This window comes from Hevea brasiliensis, chromosome 11 (assembly GCF_030052815.1).
Source record: "Hevea brasiliensis isolate MT/VB/25A 57/8 chromosome 11, ASM3005281v1, whole genome shotgun sequence".
NCBI classification, from domain to species: domain Eukaryota; kingdom Viridiplantae; phylum Streptophyta; class Magnoliopsida; order Malpighiales; family Euphorbiaceae; genus Hevea; species Hevea brasiliensis.
The window spans coordinates 80,497,463-80,513,529 of record NC_079503.1 but is presented as its reverse complement, the minus strand read 5'-3'; the positions used below and the strand labels follow the sequence as shown (position 1 = coordinate 80,513,529).

Sequence of the window (16,067 nt, the reverse complement as noted above, 5' to 3'; positions counted from 1 at the left end):
TTGTCTCCCTTGGTCTCTCCCTCCCCACCATTGTTATCAAGCTTAAAGCTTGATTTCCTCTTCATTTACCCATTAAAACCCATAACTCTCTTCACAAATAATTCTCCCCACTACATAAGGAAGCTTTAGATACCCATTTGAAGAAGAGAAATTGAAGTTTGCAAGTTGGGTCACAAGGTAAGTGCAAAAATACCACTCCCTCTCTTTTTTAAATCTTGTAAGAATGATAAGATGAGTGAGTATTCCATGAAAATGAAAACAAATAAAAAGGAATTGAAGAACCCTAATTTTGGCAGCCATGAATCTTGTGAGGTTTGCTGTTTTTAAATGATGAAAATGGTTCCATAAGGATGTTTGAATAGTTGATATGATAAGAAGTGTAAAAGAGTTGAGTTTGTGTAAATTGGATGATTGGAATTAGGGTTTATGTATATGATGTGGGGACTTTATGTAAATGCTTGAAATTGACTTGGTTGAGTTGAGATTGTTGCTTATAGAAGTGCTATGCATGCCAATTGAAGTAAGGAATATGGAGGAAATTGAAATTGGGAGTGCTTGTTTTCTGCAAGTTTTGGGACTCAATGAGTCTAGCATGAGTTTTGAACCATAACTGAAAATATGTGACTCCAATTGGTATGAGGCCAATTGGAGGTGAAACTAGACCCAAAATAGCCCATTTTCCATGAAGAAACTATGCCCAAAATCTATCCAAAACTTGACCTAAATACTACCCAAATCCGGATTACCCTGCACCAAACCCAAAAAATGACTAAATGAACAGTACATGTTCATTTGGTCATAACTCCCTCTACACTGGTCCAAATGACCTGAATTTGATACCATTGGAAAGCTTAGATATAGGGATACAATTTTCATAAAGACCACTAAACCCAGAAATTCCAAAAACCAAACCAAATTGCTGGCCCAAGTTGGGTCACAAAACTACCTAGAATTAGGTTACCCAGAAACTGCTGGACCTAAGCTCACCTGACCAGTTTTGGCAAAATAACCATAACTTGGTCTACAAGAACTCAAATGAAATGAAACTAGTGGAAAAATGTCCACAAGACACAGACCTACAAAATTTATATTTTGGCCAAAACCCAAAAAATAAGAGAACTAGGTCAAACAATTATAATAAATCACTGCATCAAAACCTGCAATCTGACCAAACTTCACTTGACCCCAGAATAGTCTTTTAGTCATAACTCCCACTAGAAAAATCCAATTGAGATGAGTCATACCTTTCTAGAAACCTAAGAAATAGGACTACAACTTTGTTTCAGGAACCATCCTCAAATTATGAATTTAGGAATCTTAAAAAGTGACCTGCAGTCACTATCCTAAACTGAGCCCCTGTTGGCACAGGGTACATGAACCCAGGTCAGTTAATTGGCCATAAATAATTCCACAAAACTTGAAAAATTGTGATATAAATTTCTCAATGATCATAAGAAATAGGGCAACAATTTTTATGAAGATCACCATGCCTAAAAGTGACTGCAACCTGTTCCATTAATTAGGTAAATTTACATTTTATGTATCAACTAATTTCATGTCACCTTTTAATGGGAAAGTAGGTCTAACGATGGGGCTCTAACCACTAGAGAGACTATGAAAGTATGGGGTAGTTGTCTTCAGAGGAAAGAGGGATGATGATCTAGCCACAGCAGAGTATTGGCTGGAGAGGATAGAGAGAGTATTGCAGTAGTTGCACTGCACCCCAAAGCAGTAGTTGGAGTGTGCTCTGTCACTGCTACAGGAGGATGCTTATAGATGGTGGGTGATGGTATCTAGAGTGACACAGCCTACACAGATCACCTGGGAGTTCTTTCTGCCTGAATTCAGAAAGAAATACATTAGTCATGTGTACTTGGAGGCCAAAAGGAGACAATTCCTGGCACTGAGACAGAGGCAGCTTACAGTCTCCGAATATGAGCCGAAATTCATGAGACTTAGCGGATATGCATTGGAGTTGATGCTGATAGAGGTTGATAAATGCAAAATATTTGAGGACGGATTGAATAACAGCATCAGAGTGATAGTCACTTCTTACCACTTCACCGATTTCTCCCAGTTGATAGCATTAGCCCTGGATGTGGAGAGAGTCAGAGCTGAGGAGCCAGACCTGGTAGACGTTGTCAGAGGTACATTTTCTAATTATAACACCTTTAAATATGTATTGATAGACCCTAATTATATTCACCCCTATATATGCATTGTACCTCCTGATGAAAGAGGATACTGATAGATGGGTTAGAAGATGACATACTTGTCACCAACCCATTAGGTCACCAGGTGATTGTAGATTATCAACCAAAAAGGATCGTGTTAAAGATAATGGATGGAAATAAGAAAGAGACTATATATGAGATGAAAGAGGATGAGTATAGAACTAATTGAGGATAAGTGTAAGAAAAACCTAATCTATTGGGATATACCGTGGTAACTACGCAATATTCTCAATGTTTGTGCTGTAAGCTACAGATTACAATACCAACTTGGGACAATTGTGTAGAGCTACGTATTTCTGATAGTAAATTGAGATAGGGATAAGATTATAGAGCTAGATTTAGTAAGACAAACTAAGGATTAGCAGAGATCTACATAGCTGAGATAGTACGGTTACATGGAGTGTCGATATCGCTCGTAACTAATCGAGACTTGAGAATTTCTTCTACAGAAGTTATAGGGATCATTGGGCACTCAACTACACTTGAGTATGGCTTTTCATCCCTAGACGAATGGACAGTGGTGATATAGGTAACCCTTAGAACTTATTAAAATTGTTATAGATGTTAAAGACATGATAGTAATGATATGACATGAATTATATGATTTGTATTGGAAAAATATGTTAAAAAGCCGTGTCATCGATTTTGAAGGGAACTGGGAGAATTATCTTCCTTTGGTAGAATTCACTTATAACAATAGTTACCAAGCCAGCATAAAAAAATGGCTACATATGAAACATTGTATGGGAGAAGATGCATGACTCCCTTAGGTTGGACAGAAATGGGGGAAGAGAAAGTAGTGAGCTTAGACTTAGTGAGACAGACTAAAGAAAAAGTGAAACTTATCAGAGACAATTTAAAAGCCACCTTAAACAGACAGAAGTCATATGCCGACCTGAGGAGAAAGGATATAGAGTATGAGATTGGCGATAAGGTGTTTCTCAAGGTATCACTTTGGAAGAAAATGCTAAGATTTGGTAAGAAGGATAAGTTAAGCCCTAGGTTTATTGGTCCATATGATATCATTGAACGTGTGGGTCTAGTAGCCTACAGGCTAGCTTCACCCCTTGAATTGAATAGGATTCACAATGTATTCCATGTGTCAATACTCAGGAGATACAGATCAGATCTTTCACATGTCATTTCAGTAGAGGAGATAATTGTACAACCTGATTTGACGCATGAAGAAGAACCAGTCAGAATATTGGCACGGGAAGTGAAAGAACTCAGAAATAAGAGGATCACATTAGTGAAAGTCTTGTGGAGAGACCACAACATGGAAGAAGCTACATGGGAGAACGAGGAGACGACGAGGCAACAGTTTCCTCAGCTCTTCACATCAGGTAAATTTCGAGGACGAAATTTCTATTTAGAGGGAAGAATTGTAACCCCTTCACTGTAGATAGTCTATACATTCTACTGTTCCAGCGACTAATATCTGTTCGAACAGTCAGAATGTCTAAAACTAAACTTAAACTATAGTGAAGAGACCTAAATTAATGAAATAAATGTAAAGAAAAATTTAATAAATATAGGAAATAATTTTGGGACCCAATTTTAAGGTTTATTTAGGTAAAAATGACATTAAAGATATTAAAGAAAAGTTAGAGAAAATAAAATAAAATTTAGAGAATTTATTAATTGATACAAAAATACTAAAAATAACCCGATATGCACCTCAAAGGGCATTTTGGTCATTTGACCCCCCAGAGGTGAATTTTGACCTAAATTTCAAATTAAAAATTGAGAGAATAAAATAATTAACATAAATTAAAAATTTATGAAATGAATTGGAAAATGAGAAAAGAAAAGAAAAAAAAGGCTTATGAAATTTTAAAAAAAAATTAAGAGACAAAACCCACAAGAGAATTAAGGAAGATGGACAAAACCCATAAATGTACATATATAAATACCCACAAGAGACAAAACCCCACCAACCATCTTCTTCTTCCTCTTCTCTCTCTCTCCTTGTCGTCTCCCTTGGTCTCTCCCTCCCCACAATTGTTATCAAGCTTAAAGCTTGATTTCCTCTTCATTTACCCATTAAAACCCATAACTCTCTTCACAAATAATTCTTCCCACTACATAAGGAAGCTTTAGATACCCATTTGAAGAAGAGAAATTGAAGTTTGCAAGTTGGGTCACAAGGTAAGTGCAAAAATACCACTCCCTCTCTTTTTTAAATCTTGTTAGAATGATGAGATGAGTGAGTATTCCATGAAAATGAAAACAAATAAAAAGGAATTGAAGAACCCTAATTTTGGCAGCCATGAATCTTGTGAGGTTTGCTATTTTTAAATGATGAAAAATGGTTCCATAAGGATGTTTGAATAGTTGATATGATAAGAAGTGTAAAAGAGTTGAGTTTGTGTAAATTGGGTGATTAGAATTAGGGTTTATGTATATGATGTGGGGACTTTATGTAAATGCTTGAAATTGACTTGGTTGAGTTGAGATTGTTGCTTATAGAAGTGCTATGCATGCCAATTGAAGTAAGGAAGATGGAGGAAATTGAAATTGGGAGTGCTTATTTTCTGTAGGTTTTGGAACTCAATGAGTCCAGCATGAGTTTTGAACCATAACTGAAAATATGTGACTCTAATTGGTATGAGGCCAATTGGAGGTGAAACTAGACCCAAAATATCCCATTTTCCATGAAGAAACCATGCCCAAAATCTATCCAAAACTTGACCTAAATACTGCCCAAATCCGGATTACCCTGCACTAAACCCAGAAAATGACCAAATGAACAGTACATGTTCATTTGGTCCTAACTCCCTCTACACTAGTCCAAATGACTTGAATTTGATACCATTGGAAAGCTTAGATATAGGGCTACAATTTTCATGAAAACCACTGAATCCAGAAATGCCAAAAACCAAACCAAATTTTTGGCCCAAGTTGGGTCACAAAACTGCCCAGAATTAGGATACCCAGAAACTGCTGGACCTAAGCTCACCCGACCAGTTTTGGCAAAATGACCATAACTTGGTCTACAAGAACTCAAATGAAATGAAACTAGTGGAAAAATGTCCACAAGACACAGACCTACAAAATTGCTGTTTTGACCAAAACCCAAAAAATAAGAGAACTAGGTCAAACAGTTAGAATAATCACTGCATCAAAACCTACAATCTGACCAAACTTCACTTGACCCCAGAATAGTCTTTTAGTCATAACTCCCACTAGAAAAATCCAATTAAGATGAGCCATACCTTTCCAGAAACCTAAGAAATAGGGCTACGACTTTGTTTTAGGAACCATCCTTAAATTATGAATTTAAGAATCTCAAAAATTAACCTGCAGTCACTGTCCTGAACTGAGCCCCCAGGTCAGTTAATTGGCCATAAATAATTCCACAAAACTTAAAAAATTGTGATACAAATTTCTCAATGATCATAAGAAATAGGGCAACAATTTTTATGAAGATCACCATGCCTAAAAGTGACTGCAACTTGTTCCATTAATTAGGTAAAATTTAAGTCCAAAAGCTACCTAGTTAAGGAACCAGAATCTGGGAATGAGTCAGTTATGGTTATCTGACCATAACTTGAGTTCTAAAAATCAAATTGATATGATTCAAAAGGGAAAATAAAGATAAGACATAGAGGAACAACTTCCATGAAGGAAGTGTGGCCAAACAATGGCTACAAACTGATCATATGGATAGGTAGAAGTAAGACACAAAAACTGAAACCAAAGAATGGTCCATGAGATAAATTATCTTATGGTAGGAATTTAACCCTAAGAAGCCATTAAACACTAAACCACATGAAAGTGTATGTGGGATCTATTTTCCCACTATAAAGTGATATGTACATTTCAAAAAAATAAGTAATAATGTGTAATTGCTCAACGTGATATGTAAAGTCAAAACAGTGAAACTGAACCTAAAGAAAGGTTCTTGAATTAAATTGTTTTTAGTAAGAACTTATCCCTAATAAGTCTCTACATGCTAAATTACATGAAATAGGTATGTGGGACCTACTTTTCCACTACAAGGTGACATGAAATTAGTTGATACATAAAATGTAAATTTACCTAAATTGTTTGCTAAACACATAAGTCATAGGAAAATACACTTGGAAATTATGTTTCCATCATATATGAAATAACAATACTATAAATATGTATAGTACATGACATAAAATAATGAGAGTGATAAATACATATGATAAATACATAAGTTATACGAATAAGTGCTTGGGACCTATGTTCCCATTATAATAACATGGAAATGGTATAAAGCATAGGTAGTACATGAAGTGAAATAAAAATATGTTATGAACCCTTAATAGTACATAGCATGAAATAATAAAACTATAAGTGCTTAATAATACTAATTTTCCCAAAGTATGCCTAGGCTTATATGTATATAGTTGGATCGATTGGTATACCAATTAGTAGGGGTGGCCATGGTTCAGGAACCGCCGGTTACGGTTTCTGAACCCCCGGTTTAGGTTCAATGAAATCATGAACCTGAACCAAACTGCCAAGGGATGGTCTGGAAGATGATTCGTGAACCACCGGTTCTGGTTTGAGTCTCGGTTTAAAATGGTTTGAAGGGCGATTCGAAAAAGAACGGTTCAAAACAGTTTGGAGGACAGCTTGGAAGGGGTTTAGGGATGGTTTAAGGGTAGCTTAGACAAAAAAAATTAGAGAAAAATTCTATTGATTCAAAATTTAAGTTATATTTGTAAAAATATTTTAATTTTTCTTAGAAATCTTTCAATCAAAATAAAATAAGAAAAAAAAGAGTAAATAATTTATCTTTAAGAAAAATTTAATAAATAAATACTTGACCCTGATTAAAAAACTAGAGATGAAATTAATTTTTTTTAAAGAAATTAGCAAAAAGTGTATGAACTTAATTTTGCCTATATATCCCTTTAGGATTTAGAGGAATAAAAATTTCTAGTTCTATTACTTGCCTTTTTTTAAAAATTATATAATAATTGATAATTAAAAATTATAAAAGAGAAAAAAAATTAAAATAGAGGGTATTGGAAATTTTATTGAGGATTTAAAGTAATAACAAAGTAATTGAGATAGTATTAAAAATTTCAGTAAGTATATAAAATAATAAAGTAGGAAAATTGAGAGAGTATTGGAAATTAAAATGAGTGTAGAAAATAATTATTTAGAGAATTTGAGAAAAATTGAAAAAATATTAAGAATTGAAGAAAATGCAGAGAATAATTGTGTAGAGAATTAATGATATATATAAATGAATTAGGAGTGACGTAACATATTTATTGAATTTTTTTATATTTAAATCGCCGGTTTAATCCGGTTTGAAATCGTCGGTTCAATCTGGTTCAGAACCGCCGGTTCACGGTTCTTAAAAAATATGAACTTGAACCAAACCGTAGAAGGACAGTTTTGGTCTGGTTCAAAGTCGGTTCCGGTTTTGATCGGTTTTGGTCCGGTTTTGACCGAACCGATCTGGTTCAAAATCGGACTGTGGGCACCCCTACCAATTAGGGACCACAGATAGCAATACTGCTTACAGAGCAAATCATGAACTGACAATATATGTCTGATATGATTGTTCTGCAGGCTATATGCCTACCCATTGGCCATTGTGCCTAACCTTATTTCTGGCTTTACAAGCCTGACAGCAGGCCTCATGCCTAGCAGCTGGCCTCGTGCCTGACAGATGTATACAAGGTAGACATATGGCTGTCTAACCTGTATACAGATATAACATGAAATACACCGATATGACATAAAATATACTGATACGATTCTAAAGACTCTAATATGAGTTTAAAAAGCCAAAGCATGAAATTAATACCCAGAAAAGATACTGATAATTAATTTATTTTCAAAGTATAGAAAAGTTGTAAATGACTTAGACTGTATAAGAAATGAATAGAAAAGATATCGTTAAATTTAATTGTTTCCAAAGTGTAGGAAATTTATAAATGTCTTAGAATTAATGACAAATTCACTGATATGAGTTTAAGGAGATTGAAAATGAAATATATGCATAGATAAGATCCTGATAAATATATTGATTCCAAAGCGTTATAAAATATGCCATTGACATAGAATTATGAAATTACACATATTATCGTCATTTTAAATTATTTAGTTATTTTGCTTTAAGATTATGCACCACTAAGCAAATTGCTTAGCGCATTGGATTTTTCATCGCGTAGGTACTGGAGATCAGCAGCTGCCACAGTAGTGTTCTGACCGCAGTTGACCAGATCTGCATACAATCCAGAGTCACCTCACTGGTTGATAAGTGCATAATTTATTAATTTTACTCCCACCACATTTAGTGTTTTTAGTATGTTTTTATGTTTAATTCAGTTGGTTAAAATATATTTATCATTTAGACATATTTTTAGATAGTTGTAGAATAATTGTGTTAAATGGAGAAATTTTCAGTGTTTGACCTTTGCTGTATTTTTCAGGTGTTTCTAAAGTTGTGGGTCTCCAAATTGATTGTCGTTTAATCCATTGAAAAGCTAAGATAGAGCACTTCTGTAATGGCCCAGCCTACTAGTGATATTGTTCGCTCTGGACCGAAGCCCTCACGGATTTAAAACGCGTCACTAGGGGTTACGAACCGCCAACTTATAAACCCAGCATCTCTCCCTTATTTTGCCGATGTGGGATTTGCCTAGGGTGTTACAATCCACCCCCCTTATGGGACTCAGCGTCCTCACTGAGGTGAAGACGATATGAGGAGACAGCACCCACAACTATTCAGAGACTAATGCCAGGTAAAATTTCGAGACGAAATTTATTTAAGGGGGGGAGAATTGTAACACCCCTATGTTCGGTAGTGCGTTCTACTGTTCCTGTGACCAGTGTTGTCCGGACAGCTAGGATGCCTAGAACTAAACTTCGATATGAGTGAGGAGACATAAAATAATGAAATACAAGAAAAGAAAATACAAGAAAAACAAAGGAAAAATAATAGCAAAGAAATGTAACCAAGTTAAACGAGCGGAGAACCCTAGCGATGGGTGACCGCACCGGGAAGTCGCAGCGTGGACCGTTGACTAGCCCTGGACTGCGGGGAACCCTGGAAAATATTTTTAGGACTTAAATAGACCCCTATTGAAGTAAAAATACCATTAGAAATATTAAATAAAAATTAATTAATTAGTACAAAGAAAAGTAAGAAATCGAAAAACGGACAAAACCCGGTGTTACCGAAAAATCGAGAATGCAACCCGAACAGGGGCATTGTGGTCATTTGACACCCTGAGTTGTCTTTTGACCTAAATGTTCATTAAAAACACATGATATTACACTTGGAAAATATAATGAAAAGTTGAATTAGTGGTACTTAATGTAAATAGCCAAAAATGGGGTTCAAATTGGGTAATTAACACTTAAAACATATTAAATCATTATCTTAGGGTGAGTGGAGCACTATGGATTAAATTAAACATTAAGTGGGAAGGTGTAAACCCACTAAACACTTCATCATCTTCATTCCTCCTTCCATGCCGAAATGAAGAGCTTGAAAATCCTCCATGGCCGATTTGCTTGAAGCTTCCTAATCTCCTCCATTTTCACCTCCAAACACCAAAGTTACTTCACTAATTTTGATCCCCACCTCATAAGGAAGAAGTAGATACTAAAATCAAGGGAGTTTAGTGAAGATTTAACAAGCCCCAATAATAGGTAAGTGTTTAAATTGATTTATTTCTTAAGTAAAGTTTATGGGAAGCTTGAGATGAACAAATTGATGAAGAAAATTTGAGGTTTTAGTGAGTTGTTATTATGCACTAGTTTAGGCAGCCATGGTAATTAAAGAGTTTGAATTATTGTCACATGCAATTGATGGGTATTGATGTTGATTAAAGTGAATAAAAGTTTTAGTAGGTTAATTCTTGGTGTATGTTAAAGTTAAGCACTTGAGTTGGAAATTTTGTTGAATTTAAAATTCTATGCGTGAATGCCTAAATGGACAGCCATGAAATTGTATACTAAATGAAATATTATTACATGTATTGTGAAGAATTAATGTTGACTAATGTGATTTAAAGTGTTGGTAAGTTAACTTCATGCATATGTAATGGTGGACCAAGTGGAAATTTGAGTTTGAAGGTAATTATGGAGGCTTGACAAATGTGGCAGCTTGTTAACTCTTTGAAGGATGCTGGAATTCATGAATTTGTTAAATGAATTGTGGTCCTAAAGTTTGCCAAATATGTATGTAAGTTAGTGGTGAAGATATATGTTATGATAGTGGACATGTAAATGAGCATGATTAGGTGATTAAATTGTTGTAATTGAGTTTGACAAATTCTGCACTTTATGGTGTATGTTGAATGTGATTGTAAGCTGCCAAAATGATCAATAATATGTTGTGAAATATGTTTAGGTTAGGGTACAAACCAGAATTGGCATGAAGGTGAAGTTTGGTAAATGTTAAAGGTGATCTTTGATGAGTATGAACAAAATGCAATAGGGCAGTTTGTGTTTTGGGCCTAGAACCTTAAGAGTGTGGCTCCAATTGGTATGAGACCAATCGGAGGTGAAACTAGACACAAAATGTGCCAATTTTCATGAAGGAAGCTTGCCAAAATTCTGCTTGTAAGGTAACTTGAAAAGTGACCAAATCCGGATTAGTGCAATTAAGGCCTGAAAATTGACCATTTGGGCAGCAGTTAGTATTTTGGCCATAACTCACTCAAAACAGGTCCAATTGACCTGAAATTTTGACCATGAATAGTTAATACCTATATCTACAAGTCTTATGAAGACACCAAAGCCCATAAATGACCATAAGTAAGTCAAACAGCTTGAAAAAGTTCGGGTCCAAAAACTGGCCGAACCAAAATTGACCTAAAATGACCTAAAGTGACCAATTTTGATGCACTTTGACCAGCAATAGTAAAATGACCATAACTTGGTCTACATAACTCAGAATGACCTGAAATTTTGCCCCGCGTGCAATAAGACATAGATCTACAAGTTTATAGTTTTGACCAAAACTCGAAAACCGAGGGAACTAGGTCATCCTGTTAGGTCAAATTATTATACCGGAATCCGACAAATTGCAATAAAATGCAATATACATAGAAATGAATTTGATAACATGTACCAATACTAAAAGGCTAAAAATGTGACATATTGGTAACATTAAAACCTAATTCACCTAGACTGCATCAAGGGTTGACATCTTAGGTTGACCAACGAAATAATAGAATTCAATAAGTTAATTATTAAGCTTTATTCTTAGAGACAGTTTAAATGAGTACTGAAACACTTCAAATTGTATTTCTCAGTTAGCAAAGGCTCAGGGAAGGGGAAGGAAACACTGAGTCAGAGTCAAGAGACAGTTATCAAAGGTTTGTGCACAACTAGTTTTTAACTGATTTTGTTTTGAATATTTCATATGATTAAATGACATATTTTTCTTATGTATTATGTTCAGCAAGTATTGGATTTAATTCAATAATTATTGAAATTGTTACAGTATGTATGAATGTAGCTTTGTGAAATGGTATTTCCACAAGTATTAAGCATTGTTATGGATTGAATAAATTATGTTTTGGAAAATTGTGATAGAACATGTTTTGAATTGTGATGGTAATTTTCATGGAAAAATGCAAATTTATGATTTGAATTGTGATGAGCATAAAAATTATTGGATATTGGAATTGACTTTGAATCGAATTATATTGTGATTTATGCTCATTAAAAGGATTGTGATATTGTTTTATATCTCACTATAGATGCTTGACTAGGTTATTACCCGTCTCTCTCATTTGTTGAGAAGACAATGGAGTTAGTTGTGTTTTGATTACCATGGTACGTGCACAGGCTTAGATTTTCCTCTGATTTGAGGTTAGATCTAAGTTTTTTTTTATCGTTATGGCCCTTGCGGAATATTCATTATTGTGATGTGTACTGTGCACGATGATTCGACCTCCCCGACCATAGGGAGTTAGAATCATTTCGAATATGGCCCTTTCGGATTAGTCTTGCATAGTTAGTGAGATAAAGAATGATTTTTGAGATAAAGAATGATTTTTGAGATAAAGAATGATTTTTGAGATAAAGAATGATTTTTGAGATACAGCATGATTTTTGAGATACAGCATGGTTTTTGAGATACAACATGGTTTTTGAGACACAGAATGTTTTTTAACAGTAAAGAATTATGATTTCGGTTATGATTTATGTATAATTGATTTTTTTGGAACTACCTTAAATGGTTAGTCAAGATTTGATAAATTGAATTTCGTGATCAAAGTCATTTTATGCAAATGATTTACATTATTGGCAATGAATATTTTGAGTTTTGGAATTTGATGAGTGTTCAGATTTCCAAATTATTTACTGTAAATTTTGTCAATGTATATTGTACTATGTTTTAAATTATAGTTGTGCACCACTGAGTTCACCACTCAGCGATAGCTTTGTATGCTGTCGCAGGTAAGAAGAGCATAGAGCAGTGAGTAAATTTCTTTGAAGACACATTCAGATCAGCTCCAGGTATATCATAGGTATACCCATGTACATAGGTTTTGATGTATGCATGTAATAATATGTATGTAAATTATTTGAGCAGTTGTATAAAAACTCTTGTAAAATATTTTGGTATGTAATTAAATGTAAATTATTGTAAATGTAAATTTGGGATTTCATTTATCTAAATAGTTTTGTAATATTAATTTTGAGTCTTGTAACCAATGAAATGTTTCTTTTATGAAGAGATTGATTTGATTATTGAGATTTGAATTATGGGTTCAAATGAAGTTATTGAAGTTGTATTTGGGAAAACATATTTGGAGTGTGTGCTTTGCAAGTTTTGAAGAACTGTTTTCTCAAAATACAACCGGCACTTTGCCGAAATTAAAAAAAAAAAAAATTATAACACCAGATTTTAATCGATGATTTAAATTTCATGAAAATTGTTTTAAAATCTCTTGTAGTATATTTAATGGATTATCGGTAGGCAAAGTATGGTAATTCATTAGGTGTACTACGGGATCATGTTACATCTTACAGGGGAGTAGGGTGTGACATACGGTTTTAAAACGCGTCACTAGGGGTTACAAATCGCCAACTTATAAACCCAGCATCTCTCCCGTGTTTTGCCGATGTGGGATTTGCCTAGAGTGTTACAACTTCAAATGAATAAGAGGGACCAAAGCCCAAATCAGTCTCTAAGGTTGAAAAAATGAGCTATGGATCTATTGCAAAAGCCCAGACTCAATGGGTCACGACCAGTTTCAGTATTTATTTTGTATCTAGAGTTTCAGACGTCCAAATGAAGCAAGGCTAAGCCTAATTGAATCTTAAGAGCCACCTTTACAACTTCTATGAAGGGCTGGACGAGAGATGAGGCCATTTTAATTGTCAAAAATGGTAATGAAGTCATCACAATGGGCTGGACCGTCTGACTGAACCAGTCCCAGTTTTTGGATCATAACTTCAGCTGTAGACCTCGGATTTGGGTCCATGAGTACCTATTGGAAAGCTAAGAAATAGGGCTATAACTTTCCTGAAGAGGGCAGAGGCAGATTCGGAAAGAAAGTTGCTGAAAATCTACCTTGATTCTAAAAACGTGAATGTAGGCTGAAAATCTGCATCTTGAATTTCAAAACCTTTCCTAGTTTGGTTTGGTTCCTATATTTGGGATTAGGTTTTTTTAGTATAAATACGTCTTTGGGCAGTAGCTAAGAGCATCCCAATTCAAACCTTCGTTCTCCATTTGAAGGCTTTCATTCTCCATTCTCTTTTTAGATTTCTTCTTTATTTTTCTTTATTTTTCTGTAAGCCATGAACATGAGTGGCTAAGTTTTTAATTCAGTTCAAGGGATTCAAGTTCTTATGTATGATTTGTGAGACCAGGTTCTTAATTTAATTTATTTCTTTTTGAATATCTATTATTTTCTGATCTAATTATTTTTTATCTGTTAAATGATTTGCTAAAAAGGCCTATTAGTTAATTGTTTGATTTGATCAATTGCTAGTTCATCTTCATAATCCGTAATTGTTGTGTAAGATTGAACATGAGTAGCAATTAGGTTTTATTGATTATGATCCAAGTTTTCGATAATAACCTAAGGAAACAATAGGGTGGATTAAATGATTTATGCTTCATAAATTGTTGTTCAGCTTAACTACTTCGTTTTCTTAAAGCAATTATTAATTTAATGAGAATTGCTTAATACCAACTCAGTTAATAATTAGAGTCAATAAGAGTGTTGGGCTCGAATTGATGAGTATAGGGAAGTCAGGGGTTTACCTTGCTGTTTGGTAAATCTACGTTAAGTATTCAATAAGATATAATTGTATTTCTTTTGTCCATGATCGAATCAATGCATTAGAATGAGAATTACCTTGGATTGAAGTTTGTTTAATTTGAGAATTTCTTATTCATTTTTAGATCTTAATTTTTGAATTCTTCTTTGGATTGCGAATTACACGCGCACCCCCCCTCCCCCAACCTTTGTTTCTTTTTCCATTACACAAGTGCACGAAATTTAATAATTCAGTCTCTAGGGTTCGACTTGGACTTACCGCTTATTGCAGAAAATATTTCACAACTGGTAATTTCAGTTAATTTAATTTCTAGTGGATTCGACACCTATCAAGAATTTTGGCGCCGTTGCCGACGACTGAAGTTTATTTGATTTCGTGTTTTTGGTGTTAGATATTTTGTTATTAATTTTGTTTGTGAAGTGTTGCTATTTTCAGGTTTTTTTTAAAAAAATTAATTACGGTGTTATTGTTTATTGTTACTATTCATTAAGGATTTTGGTTAAATTTGGAGGGCGGCCCATACCTATTTTGAAGGAAACAACGCTCTGATCAATACCAATTAATCCATAGGATTTTTTGGCCCCACCCTCTTGAGGCCAAATTCGATTGTTTTCTAGTGTTTTAAGGCATTTTTCTGTTTTTACTTTGATTTTTTTTTATTTATGACAATAATTTCTCAATTTGGTGAGTTGATCTTTGATCCAGAAGTAGAAAAAACAGCTAAACGGTTGAGAAAATTGGCTAAGCAAGCTAGGCAGATTCCAAGTACATCTGAAGGAGTCCAATCTCCAAAGGAGCTAAGTTTGGATTCAGAGTCAAGTTCTGAAAACGAGACCATGGCTACTGCTAGGACTTTGAAAGAGTTGGCTGCTCTTGATCTAAACTAACAGCCTTTGTGTATCCAATACCCTGCTTTAAATGTTGCTTTTGAATTGAAATCTGGACTAATCCATTTGTTGCCTACTTTTCATGATCTTGCAGGTGAGGATCCACATAACCATCTAAAGGAATTTCATGTTGTCTGTTCCAGCATGAAACCTCAAGGAGTTTCAGAGGATCAGATCAAGCTTCGAGCTTTTCCCTTCTCACTGGAGGGTACAGCTAAGGATTGGTTGTATTACCTTCCTTCTGGATCTGTCAACTCATGGAATGGGATGAAGCAGATATTTTTGGAGAAGTATTTTCCTACTTCCCGTGCTGCCAACATAAGAAAAGAAATTTGTGGCATCCGGCAGTACAATGGAGAGAGCTTGTATGAGTATTTGGAGAGATTTAAGAACCTGTGTGCAAGCTGTCCCCATCATCAAATAAGTGAGCAGCTTTTGATTCAGTATTTCTATGAGGGACTTCTACCAATGGACTGCAGTATGATATATCCTGCCAGTGGAGGAGCTTTGGTTGACAAGACACCAAATGAAGCAAGGAGGCTGATTGCTAACATGGTAGCAAACTCTCAGTAGTTTGGAATGAGAATGGATCATGCGCCTAAGAAGGTTAATGAGGTAAGTACATCTAACCTTGATAAACAAATTTCTGATTTAACTTCTTTGGTGAGGGAATTGGTTATAGGGAAAATGCAAATTG

At 34.7% G+C, this 16,067-nt stretch overlaps 1 non-coding gene across 1 annotated transcript; it reads right to left on the bottom strand.

The window, feature by feature from the left end:
* Positions 1 to 15,685: 15,685 nt before the first annotated feature.
* Positions 15,686 to 15,792, bottom strand: LOC131170867 (small nucleolar RNA R71). Its single transcript, XR_009141632.1, has one exon. It is a non-coding gene; the product is annotated as a small nucleolar RNA R71 (small nucleolar RNA).
* Positions 15,793 to 16,067: the final 275 nt, after the last annotated feature.